Source organism: Trachemys scripta, chromosome 1 (genome assembly GCF_013100865.1).
Source record: "Trachemys scripta elegans isolate TJP31775 chromosome 1, CAS_Tse_1.0, whole genome shotgun sequence".
In the NCBI taxonomy this organism is placed as follows: domain Eukaryota; kingdom Metazoa; phylum Chordata; order Testudines; family Emydidae; genus Trachemys; species Trachemys scripta.
The window spans coordinates 316,279,165-316,303,339 of record NC_048298.1 but is presented as its reverse complement, the minus strand read 5'-3'; the positions used below and the strand labels follow the sequence as shown (position 1 = coordinate 316,303,339).

The following is a 24,175-nucleotide window of genomic DNA, read 5'->3' as shown; positions in this document are numbered from 1 at the left end:
TTTCAATTTTTGTGATAGTATCAGTTCCTGGACAGTCATGTGTGATGTACCTTCTGGGCCAAAAGCTTCTCTCAGTTATATTGGTGAAAGCCCATTGCTACCAAATTTGGCCCTATAACTTATTTGGTGCTAAATCTTTTACTTGATTATACCCACTGATTTCTACATGGCTACTCATAGGTAGTAAAACAAACAGGGTTTTGACCCTTAGTGATGTATAAGTAGAAGCAGGAATAGATAAATTGTTAAAACAAATGCCAATACCAGTCAAACTGTCTTTAAATTAGATTGGGTCTAACTGAGATTTGGCTCTGGGGTGATAGTGTACTTAGATGTAGGTGCAGAGTCTGAATCCCTCTTATGTAAAACATGGAAGCTTGGATCCAGTGGTCCAAACCTACATCTATTTTAAAAAGAATATTTTTCAAAAAATTCAGTGTGTTGTCAGCATGTTCTTACTGCTCTACTTCTGAATGTATTTTCTATTTCCCCTCTCAAGACATGTACCTTAACCAACTGTCTTTCTCTTTCCTGACTTCCTCTTGGGTATGTTTCTGCTATATCTCTAATCTCCTGTTTCACAATGACACATGATTATGGTGGCCGTAGGTGATACTACTGCAGGCCTTCCTACCATGAAGTTCCTTAATTCCTGCCATCACCTAGCATCTGCTCAGTAGAGCACTGCTACTGAATTTCTTAATCTCTAGCTGTATTTTCCCCCAAGGGGAAATTCTCCAAGGAGAATTCTTTGTCTGCTCTGTTCAAATCAGAAATGTGAATGTTTTCTGTACCTAAGATTTGATCTGATGTGCACAGCCAAATTCAACTATTGGGCTGTAGAGCAGACTGCAGCATATGCATTACTCTAGTCCTCGACTACTTTAATCCACCGAGGTTGCTTATATTACTTTTGTACTTATAATGTTGCTATCAAAATTGCATAGCATTGTATGTGTTGAAAATGGTGGTGTAGTCAGAAAAACTGCTATGTAAAAATGACACCTTTTAACCCAAAGTACCTGAATCCTCTTTGTCTGCACACATTATAGGTGAAAAGTTTCAATCTAGAGGAGAGAAATGAGCTGGACTCTTCTGTTATGCACTTTAACAGCTATGGCTGAGATTTTTGATGAATAGGTGTAGATCCAATGACTTCCTTAGAGTTATACCAGTTTAGTCTAGCTGAGCATCTGGCACTATATTCTGACTGCAGAACACATGGTGGTGGTGGTGATGTTTCCATGCAGTAAAAGTGTAGTTTGCCTAAAACAACTTACATTGTAGAATTAGAAAAATGACAAGAAGGAAAAAAAGTAAAGTCTCCATCAGTGAGAGTGTCTCCTCTGTCATTGCAACAAGTCTGAGAATAAAATGGCTGCTGAACTTTGCTCAGAGGAGAAGGTGCAATCCTCAGAAAACAGAGGGTATCACATTTCCATTGCTATATTTATCATAAAGGCAACAGTGAAGGAGGCAGAAAGCACAACTTGACTTTGGGAGCCCAGCTCAGTTAACTATAACCATCAGCACACTATGAAAACCAAAGCAGACTAGAAGTTGATGTCGGCAGAGCAAATTAACAAACTCCTATAAATGAAGCTTGTTTGACATAGAAGCCATTAAGACCAACATATGGCTGAATCCTATTTTGGGGAGATTGGAGGTGCTTGGCAGCTCAGAGGATTGGACCATTTCTCTGAAATGGAACCCCCACAATTTTTATTTTGTTCAGAGTTAGTTATCTCAGTGTGCTGTTTTTTAGGGTTGTGCAGATACATTCTCTTGTAAACCCTGAGTTAAATGGGTTTTATATAGCTCAGCAATAAATGTTTGCTCCAGGCTCAAATTTGGCATAAAAGACTAGAGCCTAGGAGAAACTTTTTTATTTTGAAAAAATTGAAAATAAGTGCAATTTATCAGCAATTGTTCTTTTGCAATAACAATGCAAACAGATTAAGTCTGGATGTTTTTGTCCTTTAAAAATGCAGCTGTACTCTTGAAGTTGATTTTGTAGAACAATTGCATTGTCAAATTCTGTAATCATTATTTCTCACTGATTTCCATATCAAATTGGCTCATCTTGCTACTAAAAACTACCAGCTCCTTAAACACAGCCTTCACTTTGACAGTCAAGAAACATTCTTTACAGATCCTGCATCACCATCAGCAACAGAGAATCTGCAGGTCAAATTATACCTGTGCCAGTTCATATAAGGCTACTGAGATTGCAATGATAGCATAATCTTAGGACAGTGGGGTTGTAGAGATGTAACGGAGATCCTAATCCGGTCTACAGAATTTTTGTTACTGAAGAAGTTCATGATGATAAAGAACCCAACTTAATTACACAAACTCCCCCTGGATCTGATGGTCAGTTATTAAAACGTGTTTTGAAGACATAGGACACTGGCTGTGATATCCAGCTGCTATGGAGACTTTACTCTTTTTGGCTTGTCTTATTTTGTTGTATGCTCAAAAGCCAATATATGAAGATTGGGTTGCTGAATAAAGGGGCCATTGTAATTATCTAGTCTCACGTCCTGCATAATATAGGATGTAGGACTTATCTGAATTAATTCCTGCTTCAAGTCTAATAGCTGTGGCTGAATTTTTCAAATAATATCCAATCTTGATTTAAAAATTTCCTGTGGAGAATCCATCATAACATTGGTAAACTGTTCCAATGGCTAATTACCCTCACTTTAAAAAATGTGCCTTATTTCTAGTCACAATTTTACTAGAATCAATTTCCAGCTGTTGGATCTTGTTATACTTTGGTCTGCTGGATTGCAGAGATCTCTAACAACAATTTTCTGTTACCCATATTTGCTTGTGCCCAGCTTACCAAATGATCTGTGTCAGTGACCTGTCCTCATTATTTACCACTGCCTAATCTTTGTCATCTGAAAACTATCAGTAATGATTTTTATGTTTTCTTCGTTATCAATAAAAATATTAAATAGTGTAGGGTCAAGAACCAGTTCTTCCAGTACACCACTAGAAACACACACTCTTGATGATCAGAGACATCAAGACATGCACTCATGACAGAACTAAGTATTATCTAGACCATCCCTGACAGGTGTTTGTCTAATCTATTCCACAGCCTCCTTAGGCAATTTATTCCAGTGATGATTTCCTGTTTACAGTTACATTTTGGGACCTGCCAGTTAGCTGGTTTTTAATCCATTTAATATGTGCCATGTTGATTTTGTATCATTCTAGTTTAAAATGTCATGTGGTATCAAAACAACATGTCTTACAGAAGTCTAAGTATATTACATTAACACCATTACCTTGATCAATTAGACATGTTATCTCATCGTAAAAAGATATCAAGTTAGTCTGACAAGTTCTATATTCAATAAATCTATTTTAAATGACATTCATTATATTACTTTCCTTTAATTCTTTATTAATCTACTCCCATACCAGCTCTTCCATTGTTGTGTCTGGGATTAATAACATACAGACAGGCCTATACATTCCTGTCATCCCATTTACCCTTTTAAAATATTGGCACAACATTAGCTTTCTTTGAGTCTTCTGGAACTTCACCAGTCTTCCAATATTCATTGGAAATCAATGTTAATGGTGCAGAGAGCTCCTTGGCCAGCTCTTTTATAACTCTTGGATGGAAGCTGTCCAGAATTTGTGGTTTAAAATGTCTAACTTTAATAGTTGCTGTTTAACATCCTCTTTAGTTGGAATAGAAAGTATTTTGTAATCACTGTATGATTTAACTGGCTTTTGCCCTAATACATGACAGAAATATTTATTGAATACTTCTGCATTATTAGTGACAATTCTACCAGATCCATCTAGTAATGGAACAATAACTTTGTTAGGATGTTTTATTCCTAATACACCTAAAAATCTCCTTATTGCCCTAACTCTGGTAGCCATAGATTTTGCCGTCTGTTCTTTTGCTTCCCTTATCAATTTCTATAATTACTAGCTTCTAATATGTATTAATTGATATCAACTTTCCCTTCTTTCTTCCTTTCTTTTCAATATAGCTCTTTCACTTTTCCTCTAAGATGGGGGGAAAGGGGTTGTTTGCTTATTTTAATTGCTGTAAATTATTTCTCACTTGTGGCCTTTAAACTGTTCCCAAGTGTCATTCATACTTTTCTATTTAAATTCTTTTTCCCAGCTGATTTGGCTCATAATTGCTTTCAGCGTTATGATATTGGCCCTTTTAAAGCACCAAGCATATATATGACTAGTTTGGATATTACTCTGTTTGCACAGAGTTGTAAAATGGAAGAGTATGTATGGCATGAGTGGATTCGGGCACAAAAGTGTTATTTTTTCCCGTCGAAAGAAAAAGCATCCTGCCTGTCAATCATGTTAACTCAGCTCAAGTTTTCATACCAACATATTGAAAAGACCATAACATAACATGGAACTGAACTAGGGTCATGAGAAATTCATATTTAATTATTTCATGGAGCAACACATGTAAAAATAGCATGCAAAACAGAGCAACCCCCACCACTGTTAAAAAGCTTACTGGGTAAATATTAAAGTTGTAACAAAGATTTTTTTAATGTTGAAAATCACTTCTATTTGAATGAACTGAAGCAGTTTTACTAAAAATACATAGTTCTCCAATTACATTAGTATGGAAAAACTGAACTTTGTGACACATTTTAATTTCCCTCTTCCATAAAAGAAGGATAACGATACATTACAAGAGGCTTGATTTCTGCAATCCATTCTTAGAGTGAGCTCTCTTTGGAGTTTTGTCATTGATGAAAGCATGACCAGGATTTGACCCTAATTAAGTTCCATGCTATGAAGTGTGTTTGTGTGGTTCTTTCAAAAGCCCTAATCAAAATTATATATTGTTTTATAGAAATTCTAAACTCAAGGCATTTCCTCCTGAATTAATAGATGGTTTTTATAACCGATTTTTTACTAAAATAAACATAACATTTTTTTTAAATAAAGTTGAGAGTTCATTTCTAACTGCAGGAGTTTAACTGATTTCACGGACATGAAACACAAAATGGTTCTATAGATTTTATTTAATTGCCTAATGACCTTATTCAACTATCAGTGAAGAGTTTCTGTTATGGGGGGGAATTAGGGATTAGTTTTTACAAGTATTCTTTTTAATCTGTTTCTGAAGAGGACACAATGCAGTAACCATCTGTGTTATCATTTCATCTGGACAGCATGAATATATAAGGCAAACAAAGGGTAAAGCAAATTTATTGGAAATCATGTTTATTTCCAGACAAGACACCACCAGCCAATTCCCATGTTATTCATTTTATAGTCTCACTGTGAGGGAATTTGTTGCGAGAAATACTGGCTCACAAGTCTTGTTGTTGAATTGAATGACAGAAATATAACATTCTCACACTCTCGTTTATATTTGACCCATATTCCGTATGAATAACACCAACCACATCTCTTCTTCACTGGCAGGAATACCGCATGACACCAAATTAAATCTGTAAGAACTTAGAAAGTTTAAAGAAAAGGTCAGCTAGGAAATGGAAGTCCAGTTTGGATGAAATAAGAACAAAGTTTTATCCTTAGCCTAAAATGTGACATAACCATTTCTGGAAGTTAAAAGATATTTGGTGGTGGGTTTTTTTGGAAAATTAGAATCTGATTCTCTAATGTACACCAGCAAAACCTGATTGACTTCAGCTGTGATACTCCTGATTTATAATAGCATGAGTGGAGAGTCAAGCCCTGATGCCTCCATTTTGCTTGCTTCTATTGGCTATTCTATTACAGTAGCAAGCTATAGGACCAAACCAAGATGCGGGCCCTTTTGTGATAGCTACTGCCCAAAGACATAGTAATGTATAGAAGGGAAGTTGCTACAGGGAAACAAAATGTACTGCAGGTAGGAATAAATGCAAGTCTCTAGAGTGCAAGACTGGTGCCTCAACTGCAGGGCCACCTTTCCTCTCAGCTTTATATCTCTGCATGGAACCAAAAGACAACATATGGAAATACATGAGCCCAGAAGCTTAAATCTACCAAAGGCTGTTCTCTTGAGAATTGAAGCCTATGTTTGCTGAATCAAGAAGTTTGGATAGGCAGCCAAACTTCTAGGGTGTATCCCTGAACTGAATCCAAACTGCAAACCTTCTGAGATTTGTCTATTGCTTGATTTTTAATGCCATTGATGAAATGTGTCATCTTGATCTTTTAGTTCTCCATATATTGCGGCTGATAGTAACAGATAAAATTCAGTAGGAAAAAGGTATTACATCTATGGAGCATCAAACAGCTTGTTTTCTGCGCACAAAGCTGTGCAATCCAGCATGTCACTTATACAGAATGTTGAAAACTGTTGTACGGTGTCCTTGGTTTTCTTCTATACCCCAGTAGCAGGAGACTGCTTTATTTTACCAGAACCTTTTTTTTTTTTTTTTTTTTTTTGGACAATGAAAACTATTGATTCATTCTTCTGTCTGTTGTTTGTGTCTCTGTCTCATTGCATGCAAAAATGAAGTGAGATCAGAAAGAGAAGAGAAAATCTGACCTTTTGCTGCTAGTGTCACTTTTCCAACACATAAAAATAAATTGTTCCAAACCTCCTCCGCTAATTCAGTGTCTAAAATGCCATTCTTGAGTTTTTGTTTTGTTTCCACAATGTTAGAGAGTTTAAACAAGATCATCCATGACCTGTTTATATCAATAAATACCATGCAAATGTTGACCTGTTAATTAGAAATGAGGACAGATGTTTTTAAAATGGCAACTTCCAAACTAAAAATGACTATTTATATTCTATCATTCCTAGAGTTATAAATATGCCCTTTATAGAGTGCAGCATGTGCACTGGGAACCCACTGTTGCCAGTTTTTCTGAGGCTAGTTTGCTCTTTAACTCCCCCCCCCCCCAACTTTATCTGTTTGTGTCTTTGGATGGAAAGACCTTCAGGCAGAGACAATCTTTTATTCTGTGTTTTTACAGCATCCAGCATAATGGGGAGCTTTGACAGGGTCAGAAACACACTGATCACTTATGCCTCCTTAAGGCTCATCTGAAGAATTAGCTAATTAGTGGTCATTCACTGTGCTGCAGTTGCTTAGCCCGTTGCCTCAGTTGCATGCTCTGTGGCCCCTCTCTCCCTTGTCAGGAACTGCAGTGCCTCTCCGTCATGGCTTAGCCCTCCGGTCAAGTAACCATCATTCTCCCCCTCCAGGGTATTATCAGAAACTCTTTCCTCAATGTCTCAGGCAGTCTCCATCTCCACCCTGCTGACTGCACCACTCCCACAGTGGTTGGAAGGGGAACCCAGGACTGCTTTCCACACTGGCTACCAATCCAGAGACCCTCAAACCAGCAGTTCAGGTCAATTCTCTCAGCCCTTACTGTTCCTTCCCTGGAGTGCTTCCTATACTCCTATTAGAGGCTCCTACTCTCCCTCTTGTATCAGGAAATGTGACTTCAGGCTTCCTTCCTGCAGCCCTCTTCCAGCCTCAGTTCCAAAGCTTTATGGAAGCCTCTCCTGTTCCTGCCCATGTGAGCTGTGAGCTTCATTCTCAGTCTGGTTGCCTCTTAGCTCCCCAGCAGGTGCAGCCTAAGGCTAATTGGCATCTCTTTCCTCTTTAACCCTATCTCTGCTGGTGTGGGGTGAACATCCATCACACACCCCAATACCCAGTAAAGTCTGCCCAGCCCTTCCTGCCTCTCATTCCATTGAACCAAGGGGCATCCACCTCCCCAAAGTCCCCCACCATAGCCAACATCTCCACAGGCCTTCAGGAGGAGGAGAGGCAGTTCCAAGGTTCCCAACTCCCCTAGAGGCATATAGACCTCCAGCACCAGGGCTCAAGGCACCATGGAGCTTAGAAATCCAAGCTCTCCTAGAGCCCCAGTCAGAGTCAGTACAGCAGCAGTGGGTTATGCAAGAACAGATAGACTTCCTTGCTCTGCTCTAATGCTCTCCCGACTCGATTTGTCTTTTGCTTTCTACAAAGCAAAAACGGTTTGATCACTAGATTCCAGTTTACTAAATATACACCAACACAGCTGGCCTAGCTACATACATACTGCTGCTTTGCATGGTTTCAGGCAGCATCTACACCACTGAGAACAGTGAGCACCACTAGAGAGCTCAGAAACTACTCACCCTCTTTCCCCACTGGTGCTGAGGATGACACTGGGTGCACACCCATGCAAATTATTGCCAGCTCTCATTATTTTTTGACTGATAGAAATTTAGCAGGGGCTTGAACCAGTCTGGCAATGACATGAGAGGCTCCATCCCTTGGCAAATTGAGCCCTGCCTTGGGGATCCCTCTCAGTGATTGGCTGCCTCACCCACTTGCCCGGCTTCTGAGAAACCAATCAGAGCTCTCTCCTTCTCCCTTCAGCAACTCAAAGCCATTGAGTGGAGTGGGGAGGAAGGAACAAAAACCCCTCAGTAGCTCAGGGTGACTCTACTCCCTCCTCCACCCTCCTCACAGCACCCAGCCTGGGAAGGGGTAATGAGGGGTGAAGAGCCCCTGACGCTGCTGTCCCCAGGCTGAAATGGGGAGAGTGGATCCCACTGCAGTTCCCCCAGGCCTGGGAGAGGTGGATGAAGAACGGCAGGAGAAGCAGAGGAAAGGCTGGGAGGGTGACTGAGCTGATGGGGAGCCTGGGGACAGGATTGATTTGGAGGCTGGGGGCAGAATTAATTGCTGGGCAGGGGACGGAAAGTTGTGGTGGTGAGAGCTCCTGCAGCAGGGCCAAGATTTCTGCTGTTGCCTCGGTCATTTGCTCTGTGCCCCTTCTCTCACTGGTCAGGAGCTGCAGCGCCTCTCCTCTGTGGCTTAGACGTCCAGCCAAGTCACCATCATCACACAATGAATTTGGGAGAATGGGCAACACTAATTCTCTCTCTCTCTCTCACTCACACACACGATGGGCAGGAGGAGTTCAAAAATCAAAAGAGAAACCAACCACCTCCCACACTAGCTAGATCGCTATAATCACTTGATTTTTTGAGCAATCTCATGATTTTGGGGGGATCCAACTCATAATTTTTGATATCTTGAGGATTGGCACTGTTGTAGAGAGACCTTATACTAGAGAGACCCCATGGAGAAAAAAAAAAAGAAAGAGATTGAGGTAAAAAACAAGAAGCAGAGGTTTAAAAATACACAACAAAAATCAGAGCTCATCAGACCATGTCTCCCTTTTCTGAAGCCCATTGGAGTAATTTTTTGCCATTTTACCAGGTGTAAGCAGACAAAGGATGCAGGAAACCAGCCATAGCTATATTTTAATCTTTCAATAGTAACAACATTATTAGAAGTCATTTTGTGTATTTCACTTTTAGTCTCTTCAGATTCAATGTAATAAAACCCACACCCATGGTTTTTTTGTTTTCCTTCCCCACCCCCCAATGTATAGTACCAGTAATTTCTGAATATTTCCTTGGCAAACATGACCCTATGTTCCTGTTATATGCAGCTGCCCTTCAATAGAGCATGTTCACCTGTTAAGATGATAAATCCCTTATAACTACCTCAGAGGGATGACATAGATTCAGTGGTCTGTGGGGTTGTTTTTTTTTTAAGACGGAGAAATATCAAAAGAGAATCATGTTCTTATTGGATACGGCATTCTTTTGTATGTGAGTAAAGACAGTCTCCAGCTTTGCTGTATTCCACCTCTTGCTAATTGCACTCTCGATGATGCATTTAGAATATCTAATTTCAGACCAAATGTATTTTGTAGTGACTTTTTCCACAGAATAATGAAATACACCTCCAGACATTCTTTACTTTAATGAATGGGCCAAAATATTTCATTGTACCAAAATAGAGAGTGCTCGTTATGCAGCATTTTATGCTTTGATCAGTCGAAGGTAGGAGATGTTTCCTCACCTTAAAAATAAAATGAAATCAAAATAAGTTCTTTTTTGCCCTTAATTACTTCGGGTATGAGGTTAATGGAATATCACCAAGTCTTGCTGATTGGGTTCAGCAGTTTGAGATTACTTTTTGTTTTGTTTGTTTTAAAGCCTGCCTGATGGGTGGACCAATTTAGAAGCCCTTTAAATCATACACAGACTTTTCAATTAGTTGGGAAGAATAAAAAGCATAATTTGCTCAGGAATGTTACAGGCTACGTGAGGAAGCAACTCATTCCCTCACAACTGAGATTTGAAAATAAATTGGTCTCTTGCAGTCAGACATGCTTTCAATTTACAGAGGCAGCAGAATATTGATACCACATTGCTTGTTGTGGGAAAAAGTGGCATGGATATTATTTGCATAGATCGTCCCCTGTAGTTCTGCATATGCAGTGGGTATCTATCTTCATCTCTGGAGAGGGGAAAGAAGAGGCCAGATGTCTCCATCGTAACCTCTCCTCCCTCCCTCTCAGGAACCCATGATACATAGGCTAGGAGTCTATGCAGGGAGAGGGAGTGGAGACTGGGTAGATCAGGGAAGGAGGAGAAAACAGGCTGGAGAGGCTGCATATTGTTCCTTCTCAGGCCTTGCAGAAATTCTTGCAAAGAAAATACATCCTAGGCCTTTATAACTTTTTCTGCAGATCCCCTGGATCTTCCCTTCCTTTATCCTCTGCCCCGCAGTCCTGCCTGGTTCCACAGAGCCTCTGTGGCCAAGAAGGGTTCCTGGTAGTTCAGCTCCCATATAGCCACATTGCCAGAGAGCCAGGAACCAGGCCCAACAAGGCTCAGAATTCAAGGGGAGGTGCAGGACCTGAGTGTGGTTTGCCCAGATTTGTGGGCAGTTCCCATAGTTTTTTCTGCAGTGGGTCAATAGTCATATCCCAATATGAAGAGATCTCACAGAGAGGATTTACCATGGGAGAAGATTATCTTTGCATTATTTGGTACACATTTCAAGAATGATCTGTGCGTTGCTAATGTCATTATTGTATAGTCTGTATCTTTCCCCAGTATGTTGTATGGATGAGTATAGTATGTACCTTTCTCCTCAGATGATCTGTATTCTAACAAGTGTCCTACAAGCTGAGGGGAACCTGGGATTGGCGTTCTCTGTAGGTGAGAGTTGATCAGTATTTTAGAGCAGCCTTCATTACCAGTAGCTACGAGTCAGCTAGAGGGCTGAGTGTGCTGGATATCACTGTTATAGTTTATCCATTTCTCTTTATTGATGCATGAACTTGAGGACAGGAGCAATGATCTGCAGAATATCCCATGGGGAGAGCTGTTCCTTCAGTCAAAGAAACTATATTTACACATTGTGTTATTGAGATATCATTGCCCTCAGAACCCAGAGACATAACAAACCTTTGCAAGAAGCCCTTTTTTGTAATTGCTTTATTTCCCTTTTTCTGTTTTTAATCTTGGTATTATCCATAGTTGTTAATGATTCTTTTGCACTTGCTAGCCTATATTTGTTTTGCTTGGTACATGCAAATGAATGTTCAGTGAATGTACTAGAGTAATTATTGAAAATATGTATTAAATTCCTACTTGATTTCATCAACACTTTAAGGATCATGTTGTCTTTCACCTTTATACCTTCATCCAGTCATTTTCCTGGCCTTGATTCTGTCTTTTGCATCCATATCCACACATATATATTCTCCCTCGGGGAGGGAGGAGAAGGGAGGGAAGGAAGAGAATAAATAACATTTGAATGATGTACAGTCACAATGATTAACATACTACTGAAATGGCCTTAGATACTAAAGTGGTGAGCGTTTGTGGCAGGTAGGGCTGCTCTGTAACACCTCCTTCTTCACTGGCCAGCTGGCTCCCCATTGGTCAGTGTTTCCTCTTGTCTTTTCTAGGTCTCTGGAGGACTAAGTCTTGTTGGTAGCCCAGTCTGACTAGGTTTTCCTTGAACAGGGGTGTCAGAGTGCTAATGCCTCCAGCAGTGTGCAGAGAGAGCCTGATAGAGTGGTATAACAGAGTGGTTTAACAACCTACATACACTGAAATAAAAACTGAACCAAAGAGACAATGTCATCAACGTATTCAGGATCCCGAAGCAGAATGGTGTTCAGCTCAATGCCACCGACAGCTACCTCAAGCATATCCATCAACCAGTCAATGACAGTATTATACATTGATGGTAACATAACCCAGCGTTGCTGACTCCCATAGAAATAGGAAACCATACCATGTATCTGACACTGACTCAAACACAGGTTTGTGTTCTATTATACAGCTCTTCTATCAACGACACGTCTGCTGACAAAATGCACCTTTGACTTCAACGATAAGTAGTTAATGGACCGAAATTAGTTCAGCCAAAAGCTCTTATCAGAGTTAGGCTCTCAGATGGCTTTCCATTCTGAACTTCGTAAGTCCATGGAAGCATTAGAGCAGGGGTAGGCAACCTATGGCACGTGTGCCGAAGGAGGCACGCTCACGCTGCCCGGGTCCTGGCCACCAGTCCGGAGGGCTCTGCATTTTAATTTAATTTTAAATGAAGCTTTTTAAACATTTTAAAAACCTTATTTACTTTACATACAACAATAGTTTAGTTATATATTATAGACTTATAGAAAGAGACCTTCTAAAAATGTTAAAATGTATTACTGGCATGTGAAACCTTAAATTGGAGTGAATAAATGAAGCCTCGGCACGCCACTTCTGCAAGGTTGCTGACCCCTGCATTAGAGATTGAAATACCACTTCTGCTGTCTGATGAAGAGCAGCAGTGTTACAAGTCATCAGTGCAAGTGCTGGGGCCTCAACCCTGCTAAAGTCACCTATGGATCCATGAAAAGACATTCACTGAAGTTGGAGCTAAGAACAAAGGGAGGCTACAATTCGAGACATGTTTGTTGAGAGCAAAAGCAAAGGCAAAATGGGTTCAACTTTGAAATGTCGTCAAGTGATTGTGTAAGAAAGATAAGCAATCCTGATGATTGTCTCAGGCAGCCAGTTTAGAACGGGGCACTGCCAGGCAGGACCTCCACAGGCTGTAGGCAACTTGCTGGTGTTTGTGGAGGAAGCTTGTCCAGTAAAGAATCAGGATGCCACCATCAGCCAGTTCTGCAAGATCAGTTGCATCAAGGGGAATGTCATTTAAAGATGTTCCTTAATTCTCTGCTGCCTGCAGCCCCGCTTCAGTTTGCAGAGGAGAAGGAAGTTCTGCTAGAGCCATCTTCCTTCATCTAAGAAGAAATCCATGTTGAAGTCCATAAAGTGAAATCTGGGAAGGCACCAAGGATTTGTATCATCACTCCTAAGTTGCTGAAGACAGGTGAGAGTATTGTTGTGCCATGGCTACTTAAACTCTTCTAAACCATTTGGCACACTAATATCATCCCTGGCAACTGGAAGAACAGTGTTAGTTTGCCTCTGTTCAAAGAGGGCAATATGGCCAAATGTAGCAACGATAGAGGTATATGCTATTATTGGTTCCAGGAAAATTCTTTGCTTCTGTGTTAATTTCTCAATTCAATGCTGCACTTCTTGGTAAAGGCCAAGATGCTTAGTGAAGTTTTAGACCTGGTTCTACTGTTGACCTGATCTATTTCCATGGTTGACCTGATCTTTACCTTAAGGCAGTGTTTTGAGAAGATGGCTGAACTTAATAAGCCAGGTGCTGTGATTTTTATAGGCATTTGTCAGGCCTTTGATTCAGTACATCGAGCAAGTTTGGTCTGATGAGGCAGCTCAGCATCCCTGGGAAGATAGTGTAATTGATAAAAGAGTAAAGAGGCTTGGGGACACCTAATGAAAGGTAAGAGTTGGTAAATTTTATTCTGTTCTGTAACAGTGTGGTGCCCATCTCTCACGAGCACCCCCTTCTGGTCAAATGTATCTGCAGTCTTTAAACAGTCACAGTCGTGGTTTCGAGCCACACCCCCAGAACTTCCTCCCTTGAGGCAATGCTTTTGCCCTATTTAGGCCCTTCTGGCCCCAATTCTCCAGCTGGGCCACTAAGTAGTTCAGATCTCCTTCTGGGGATTTATTGCTGTCCAGTTGTAGGCCACTTTGCCCAGTGGCCTATGGGTGGAGACCTACCATTCCAGGTCCCAGCCCACAGACCCTAAGAATAACGGCCACATGCTGTCATGTCCCTTTAACTAAACTGCTTTCAGTTCCCTGCTCCACTTCCTCCTGGCCTCAGCCTTCTACCTCAGGGCTCTTTCATGTTCAGGCCTAGCAGTCAGCCAGGAGGTTATCCTCACTCCCCCAGTCCCTGCCAGCACTGAGCTGTCCATGGTGCTGCAGTTCCCTTTGGCCAGCAAAGGCACCATCAGCACTACTCTGGCTCTAGCAAGGAACTGATGCTGGTCTGCACTGCAACTCCTTTTATATTAGTCTGCAACCCTCTGATTGGCTAGTCCTTTTCAGCCTCCACCTCATTGGCTGCTTTCCTGCGCAGTCTCTCTAGGCTGCTTGGAGGACTTACTTCAACTGCTCCTTTCCTGGGATGGGTGTGGCAGGACCCTGAGGCCTCCATCAGGGGGACTCTGGGGCTAGCCCACCCCATCACATGTTTTCTATAGGTTATTATACTGCCCTCATCACTGAAGTATCTGAGTGCCTTCCTACAGTGCAATAGTCAATGTGACTAATATCTGTCACATGTGGTTTATTCTCTCTCTCACCCATCTGCCATACTAATTAATATTCACAATAATAATTATTAAAATTAATAAAATTAGTAAGTAATTAATTCAGAAAAATTAAATTAAGTAGATATTTTTTTTTAATTTGGCACACTAGTGGCACTCAATTGGAGGGAATAAAAATGGATACCTACCTGAAGAATCTGCAAAAACATTTAAATCAAATCCACTTGCAGGTAGCTGCCAAATTGGGAAAATCCAGACGTAAGGCAAAAGCATACTTTGACAAAAAACAGAGAAAGAATACTTGGGAGGTAGGAGACCAAGTAACGTTGTTATCGTATAAGTCACCAGAACATGGGTTGTGTAACCAATGGATCGGACCTTTCCGAATCATTGATAAACTCAGTTCAGGAGTATATAAGATTAGATTAACAGGAGGAAAGTATAATAAAGATAAAATTTACCATACTAACCAGTTAAAGCTGTATTGATCGTCCAGGTCGCAGGAACAACTTCCTTCCCAGGACTTAAGTGAACAGCATCAAATGAAAGTGCAACAACTGGAGCCCAGCAGATTGCAACCATGAAATTAACATTGATATTTCTGACTTATTACACCCTTATTGTTGCTATAAGGGTAGAACTGAGCCAAAATTTTAAGAGTGAGTGAAATCATCCATTCCTTTTTTGTTGGTATGTTCTGTTGCTTGTGCTCAGGCAATTGAGCACGATTGGGTCGTCTGGTTTCTTGAGGTTGCAATAGTTCGGTCCCAGAGTTAAAATTTTCGCTCAGTCCTACCCTTATAGCATCAATAAGGGTGTAATAAGTCAGAAATATCAATGTCAATTTCATGGTTAAATTTCAAGTCAAGGATGGGAACTGCAGCATAATGTTTTGGCAGTATTTTGGCTTTTTTTTTTTTAATAGAGAGAGAGTGTGGGTGTGTGTGTGTGTGACAGTGACTGACTGACTGTGTTAGAGTAGGCATGGGGAGGGATAGCTCAGTGGTTTAAGCATTGGCCTGCTAAACCCAGGTTTGTAAATTCAATCCATGAGGGGGCTATTTAGAGGTCTGGAGATTAGTCCTGCTTTGAGTAAGGGGTTAGACTAGATGACCTCCCGAGGTCCCTTCCAACCCTGATATTCTATGTTTGAAGAAGTGAGCCTTGCATTTGGAGCAGGAAGTGGGGAGATTTGTGATGGTCCTTAGTTTCTAGAGAAGTTTATTCAACAGTTTCAGACCAGCCCTAGACAAGCTTTACCTTTATGGAAGAAATTTCCATTGTGCCGGAGAAGTTGAACTGTTGACCATAATGTTCGTACTGAGGCTTCAGACAATCTCTTAGATACCATGAGCTCAGGGCATGAAGTGTCTTGAAGATAAAGACCTTGAACTTCTCACAGTGATCTGTGCGAAGGCAGTATAGAGAGTGGAGGAAAGGTCAGATGTGCTCATAGTAGCCTGTGTTGTTGATGAGATTCACTAAAGTATTCTATGTTAGCTGGAGTTTCCTGACGGCTGATGGCTTTATGTCCAGGTATATTGCCTTGCTGTAGTCCAAATGAGTATAACTGAAGCCAACTGTGCCAGATTCAGATGCAGTGTCTTAGTGAACTGGAGATGGTAGAAAGTGTTACTCACTGAAGCTAATATGTATGAGCTTAGTATCAGCAAAAAATCCAGGAGCATTCTATACCATGGACTGAAGGATGGGAGTAGGGGAATCAGAATTGTAAAGGGCCTGACAAGTGAGGAGAAAAGGCTTGAATTTAATGTGATGGCAGACCAGGACAACAGACAATTAAGATGATCTTAGCTGGCACATTTTGTAGACTGAAGCACTGGTGCAATGAGGGCATCATGGAAACCAGACAGGAGGGCAATGCTATGGTCAAATCTGAGATGATGAGGCCTGGACTAGAGTTATAGATGTAGAGAGAAAAAGAAATGACCAGATTTTAGAATGCTATGTAGGAAGATGCATCAAAATTTAAACACACCCTGTTACCAGATCTGCCTGTTACTTTGGGGTATGCTCATTTATTCGGGTTACTCTTCTGGGGGGGTGGGGAGATTCTGTAATTCTATCAATGTGCTGCTTGTGTCACTTGTGTTTTCATATGGAGCTCTACTTCTCCCTTATGCAAGTCCCATCCCCATAGAGCTATCGGATACACACACACACACACCTCTACCTGAGCGGACCAGGCAATCAGCACTTTCAAGCTGACCCCTGTCTTGAGTTTTGAGACTGCACAATTCTGAGGTAATTCCCTTTCCACTCCAGCTACATTCTGTATTCCAGCTGTAGTAATGATTTTTCTAACAAAAAAAAAAGTCCTTATGATGACTTTAGTTTCTCCTGTGTGTCCTCCTCAGATGTATAGTAGTGTTTTTTCAAAAGCTTACTGACATTAAGCAGCTGAATTATTAGTGCTTTTTATAATGCCCTTCCCACGGAAAGACTAAAGTTTCACCTCAATACTGTCCTAATAGAGTAACTCTGAATATACTGTATAAAGGGTACCGTACCCATCATTACAGATGGTCCACATTTGAAATATTCACTTATAAGTACATCCAGTGAGGCCATTTTCTGCTGTTTAAAGTCTGGGTTTATACTTATGTGACTCCACTGGTTATAATTGTGTGATTACACTTATAACTGAGAGCAGGATTTGGAATTTCCATGACGTTTGGTATTTGATATCTTGTTAAACTTAGTATTCTTTGAAATGGATAGGTATTATTTAATAATGATTCCAGGCTGTTTGATTGGTTATGAGGGTTTCCCATGGAATTCTAGTGAATGGCCCAGCTGTGCCAATGAAACTATGCAATGCAATATGCCACAGCTCATCAGCTTCAATAAAGTTGTATCTTCAGATACCTGTGCTTGAACTAATCAATTAAATAGCACTTTGTTAAGCTTAGCATCTGTTTAAAACAAATTGTAAAATCTTTGGGGCAGATCTTCAGCTGGTGTAAATCAGCATGCTGTTGATTTTAATGGAGCTATGTCGATTCACACCACCTCAGGGTATGGTCTATAGTTATTTATTTGAGGTTATAAACATGCAAAATAATCCATATTTTTGACATATGGCACCTTTGACTTAATTTAAAAATACATCACAAACAACACCCAACCATAAGTAAAGTGCAGTAGTATGGTCCAGTAGCAAAACCCAACAGTAGCAAAATTTAAAGGCTCAAATCAGAATTAGTAATTATCAAAAGAAAAAAAGAAGTAATTGATCTTTTGGAGAAAATGAATGACAAATTACAACCTGCCATTTTAGATCAGTTTATCAAATCAATTTAATATGAGAATATTCTCTTTATGTATGAAGAGTTCACAAATCTTGGAAAATGCATGAAAACCACCCCCTGTTTGCGCGCGTGCATACACACACACACCATATTTACAAAAGATATGAGGCAAAAGCAAATAATTTTAGTGAACCACTGAATAGATTTTAACTGAAAACATTTTTGGAATGAGGATTGGGAGGAATTGTCACTAGAATCTAGGAGAGAAAGCTGAAGTTGTTTAGTGGAGATTTATGCTCAAGGAATTAGATTTTTGATACAGTTCGTAAGTAGAGATGGTCATATTATTTCTATTGTATTCAGGTTCTTATATTACACTCATTACTGTGGTTTCTGAGCACCTTTGGATCAGTGACAAAACTGGGCTTTTAAAACCTGAAAAATCAGGTGTGATTTTTGTATTTCTAGGATATTTATATATAAGCGGGAGAACATGCTATCTTCAAATGTGGAGAAGTTCTGCTTGATCTGTACAACTTTTAGAGCAATAGTGGAGAAATGAATAATTCTAGATTCAGTGCAGTGGTTTGATGTTGTATGGCAAATAAAGAATGAGCCCATACACTGAATGATATGAAGTGAAAGAAATATTGAACAGCTGTTTCATTCACTGAACACCATCCATTTTGGACACTGAATGAGGCAGCGATCCTATTAGGAAAAAGACAGAATGTGATCATGTAATTAAAGACTTTGTAGCAATGTGCTTGAGGAAGGGGGCAAAATTAAGGTTAAGAATTAATTCTGCTACTTCCTAACTTTTGTGTGTGCTTATTTTGCAACTTTAATATGCTTTTATTTTATCATTTGTATGTAATACTACATTCTATGCCCTTGTTCATACACATTGTGAAAAAGTCTTCAATTGCATGATCACATGCTGTTTTCCCCCAATATACTTATGTAGTAGTTTTGATTTCAAGGTAAGTGTTTAAACATATAACATTATATATGTTATATATTTTATATGTTTAACATCTTAACTAGTAATCAAAACTATTACGTAAGTGTTACCATTACTGTGAGAACTTTGACTTTCTCTATTTCCTGACATTCATGAGTTTAAACCTGAAACTTTGACATGGCTGTATAATGGTACTTTTTTCCCTATGTAATTTCCTTTAGGTTTTTAAGACCTAAAAAAGAGAGAGCGGGAGAGAGAGAGAGCCCTGTGTGAAGCACTGTGGAGTTTCATATTTGTGTTTTCCCCAACTGCCTATATAAACTTTTATCCAGCAATGTGTAAGCACATGCTTAATTTAAATACATGAATAGTCCATTGATTTCAATAGGACTATTCATGTGCTTAAGTGCTCTAAAGAATTGCGTCCCTTGGTTTTATATAAGCTTTAACCACATTCATTCTAAGAGATTATGTGAGATTAAAATTTATATAAACCTATGTAATTTTAAATTCTCATTCATATCTATAAAGTGAGATTACATGAATATAGGTACTTTCTTATTTGCATGTTTTTCATTTCACAACTCATTAGTTACAATGCATGTATGAAACCCATGATTTTATTAATATACAGTATTTTGATAACTTTATAATCTTTCAAAACTCAATGTTTTCCAAGTGAAGTCTGAAATTTTAAAGGTCAGCAGTTTGAGTTAGCTGTGTGTGAAAACTTTTTTTAAAAATAAGCAGAAAAATGTGTATTCTCCCTCTTAAGAAAAACAAAAAACAAACTAATGAAAAAGGTTTTTCACATGCAGTTCCTAGATCAATATGACAAATCCAAATATTTCAGATATTCTACTGAGATCTTGGAAACTGAACTGTCCATCCAATCTTTTTATCTATAAGCGGTGTGGCTCTTTTTTGTAAGGTAATTTTCTACTGTGGGGAAACCCCAGAAACTAATTTTTATACTTGCATCTCTTGAATAATACCATTGGATAATGTGTGCAGTTAGTATAACTCTTTTATTTTATGAATGAAAACTTTGGTTAAAAACTGTTTGGGAGAGAATATAGAAACTTCAGATGAGAATGAGAGAATTAGAAATCGAAGAGGCAACATTAGTCTTCCTAGTCATGTAAAAAAGCAGGTGAAATAGAGAGAGGAGAGGTTATCATAGATACGAATGACTAGTTAAGGAGTAAATTGACAACAACTTGGATTGAAGATCAGATTAGATACAATCTAGATGGAAAGAGTCAAGAGGAAATGTAATCAAACTTTGAAAAATAAAAGCCATAATGGTGATCACTGTGTCTTTTTGTCAATAAGGTGTATGCTGGAAAAAAATTATTAATTAAAAAATAGAATGGAAAATTGCTACCACCTAAAGAAAAAGAAGTATAAAGAAAATAATTATAAAAAGAGATATAATGTGATATGGAATCTGTGATCTGAACAAACAACCTAGCAGAAATCATTGGAAAAACTATAAAAAAGGAAAAAGTGGTGCACGGTGCAGATGCCAAAAAAACAAACAAACCACAAACAAACACCTTTTGAAGGTAATTCTGAAATACCTTATCTTAAAATAGGACCTTCATGCTGGGGGGAAAATTGTAACTAAATCATACTAATTAAAAAGATTGTTAACCTTTCTGTCTTTCATGATTATCCATGTCACCTTGATAAATTTCAAAGGCATATGGTAGTAGAGCCTTTTTATTGCCACCTTGAAGGAAATACTTATCTTAAATTTGTGATGTCAGTTACTTCCATGGCAATAGTTGTGTGTATTGCTAGCATCACAATCTGGTGACTGTGCTGGAGAGGTAGCTGGATTTAGAAGTGAAAAGGTCATAATTACATGGTTTACATATAGAAATGAGAATTCAAACTTACTGGCAAACTAATTTCTTTTATGTTTTCCCCAACACCCTGTTTGATGATGTAATAGATGATGAGGTCAAATCCATATTAATCCATAAATCCATTACAAAAATGATATGCTTTATATACACAAAAATGGTTGCAACGTATATAAATTGCAACTATTTTTGTTCCATGTAGGAATGTTGTCATCTTGATAGGAAACTTGACACTCAGACATGTATCTGAATGAACTGTACATTTGGAAGAGTGTCACTGTGCCTCAGGTGCTTAGAGCTGAGAATACCAAATTCAGGACAGACTGCTCAGAAATAGGTCAGACACACTCCAAACTGGTAGTTGTTATCATTAGAATTTACCAAACCAGCAACATAAATGAGCTTCTGTATCACCACACTGGTTAACAAGAAGCATTCCAGCCATTGGCTCACCAGCCATGAACTTGGACTTTATCATGAGTGGTTACTGAAAACCAGTTAAATCATAATTAGGGTCCTTCCAATCCCAAGGGATCAGCCACTTAGCCAGGTCAGTATATAACTCAGATCTTACCCAATATTCACGCTGATGCCAATCCTTTAGTAACTAAAATCTAAAGGTTTAATGATAAAAGAAAAGAAGAAGAGAGTTATAAATGGTTAATAGATCATATACATTTAAATGATTTGCAGTGTTCATAGATCAGGATCATAGCAGCAATGGAACAAATGGCTAGCTTGCAAAAGTTTCTCTGGAATTATCCAAACAGATTGGGGGGTCATCAGTCTTTGTTCAAGGCTTCCTGGTTAGAAATCCAGTCCAGAGAAAAGAAGCAGGAAATTAAGACAAAATGGAGATGTCACAGTTGCCTTTTTGTATCCTCTGCCATCTGCATGGAATTTTACTGTCCCAAGAGGGAGTCCAGGGTCAAATGAGCACATCACATGTCCTTACATGGCTTGCTGACTCACAGGGGGTGACCACTGGCCCCTGGGTGCCTGAGGCATCTGCAGGAAGACCTACTGGGTGGGATGAGTTTCTTCAATGGCCCAGTGTTAGGGTGAAGTGTCCTTAATGGGGTATCAACACACAGCTGTCTAGCCTCAAGGTAAATTCATCTAATGGGTGTCACCCAGAAATACAACACAGATACAAATATATAGCCAATTGTCATAACTTCAGATGCAGAGATAACACCTGGATAATCATACATGATAGATTGTAACTTCCATTGACACTTTACATGATACACAATTTCCATAAATCTTACACAAAGTGTAACAATGGTAACAACAGTGATCTAAATGGCCGTCTTTGCTATACACAGCATCACAAAGAGATTTTGTGCATTTTATTGAGTGTCCACTGTCACTGCGGTGTGTTTCTGAACCATTTGAGAACAAAACATTATATTATTGTAAGGTGGCTATTCCCGTGTATGTGTTGCAGCGGTGTGAGTGATGAACAACACCTGAATCCCAAAGACTTCAAAGCAGAAGACAAGCAAATTTAAGGGGAAAAGGGTGAGATTGCAATTGCTTCATCAGTTGCTTTTGCCAAATACCCTTTCTCTGGCCCAAGGACCAGCTTAACAGCCACTCATGCAGCTCATTTTGATATGTTCATTATCTGACTAGCAGGGATGCTGGTGCTTGAAGCCACTGGCTTTCTTCCTCCAAAACAAAAATCACTTCTGATAGTCACAGCTGCAGCCAGCTTGGGGTGTCTCAATCCAGCCATGTCATGAACATATACCTTCTCATCTGTAAGCATGAGGAAATATGGCTGCTGGATTGGGCACACACAAAACTGCCTGTGTTTTTTAAATATGAAATACAATTCCAGGGAGCGTTACTAGGTTATAAATAATTCTCTATGCCAACCTTGAGCTTCCACGTTATCTAGACAACAGAATTATATAACTCCTAATAGTCAATACTCATTTGTGCACATCAGCAACATTTTTGCTTGTGGGATCCTGCTTGAATTCAAGCCTTCAAGCTCTTTAAATAAGATGATCAATTTTAATGTGTGCAGAGTCAGGTAAAAAAAAAATCTTTACCAAAGTGTAATGAAAGCATCCTTAGTCATCTAAATTTTATAATCAATAACTCTTTACCCTGCCATATAGCATTGTTTTATTTTATTTTATTTAAAGGTAGGCCTTTGAGTTTAATTCAAAGTCCCCTAACTACAAAAGGCTTGGGATATATTGCTTCTGGTATACACTGAGGGTGTGCCTGTGACAAAGATGGCCAGATAGTAGAAGCCACCTTTCCTCAACACAAAAACAATTTTATAAGCAACTTGTTGAGTGAAACAGAGGTGCTTCATAAAGACCGTGAAATGGCCTATTGCAATGGAAGGAGATTTAAAGTACAGTATGCATTCAACAAGGTGAACTACTCCAGTTAGTGTTTACAGTTGTAGAGTAGCCAATTGATCATAAACTCTAATCTTCAAGAACTGACCCCTAAAACAGCCCTCAAATGATCAGGAACAAGTTTAGAATTGTCTTGTGTGGCACAGAGCAAATTTCTAAAAAGCCAAAAAAAAATCCTAGTATTGCTAAAAATAACCACATAGGATTTTAGAATACTTGAAAAATTATCCAAAAAATCAAGTCACACTAAAAGTTTGTCTACATGGAGAAGTTCAACTGATATAAGGTAGGGTATGAATTTAAAGTGCTATAGTTAAAGTTTTACTGATGTAGCTCCCCATGTGGATATTCATTCCAGTATAGGAGTGCCTTTTTTTCTCATTTAGTTCATATTGCTTTGGAAGCAGTTTAAACTAAGCTAAAAAATGCCACTCTTATTCCAGAAAGTCCACATTGGGAAGTAAATAGTGGTATAACTATGCTGATATAATTATACTGGTATAACTGAAGAAATATCCCTTGTAGAATGAAACTCGAGACTGTGCCAAATAGTATTTTTTTGGGAGGAGGAAGGGTATTGGCTTATCAATCCTGGAAATGATCTCTTTTGATTTTTGAATTCACCACAGGGCATGTGCTACTCACAGATAAACCGGGTTTATGGTTTGCTACAGTGAAGCAGCAAAATAAAGATAAATATTCTCTGGCCACTTTAAATTACAGATGCGTTTGGATTAGATAATAATGATACTTCACACTTGCATAATACTTTATATGTTCAAGGCACTATGCAAAGATGAATCTTCACAATCCCTCAGTGAGGAAGTATTAGCCTCATTTTATAGCTGAGGAGGCGGAAGTAACTTTCTCAAGGACACACAGATCACGGAAGAAACAAAGTTAGAACTCAGGACTTCCTGACTCCTAATCATTGATCTCTATGTTGCTGCCTTTCCACTTAGATTATTCTTCATTAGCTCCTCATAAACTATAAATACTCTTTTCTGTGCATGGTGTGGTTACCCAGTATACATATAGAGTATCTGGGCTGCACTGAATCTGCAAAGAAACATTTCTTAGTGATGACTATGCCTCCATATTGCAGCAATGCCAATCTCTGCCTGAAGGACATAGGACACAACTACCCTGTAATGGGAATATTGCCTGTTATTGAAA

General features: G+C 39.2%; 1 protein-coding gene across 3 annotated transcripts in view; it reads left to right on the top strand.

The window, feature by feature from the left end:
- Positions 1–24,175, top strand: part of CNTN5 (contactin 5) — a 987,313-nt gene that overhangs the window by 215,937 nt on the left and 747,201 nt on the right. The gene's annotated exons all lie outside the window — the stretch shown is intronic.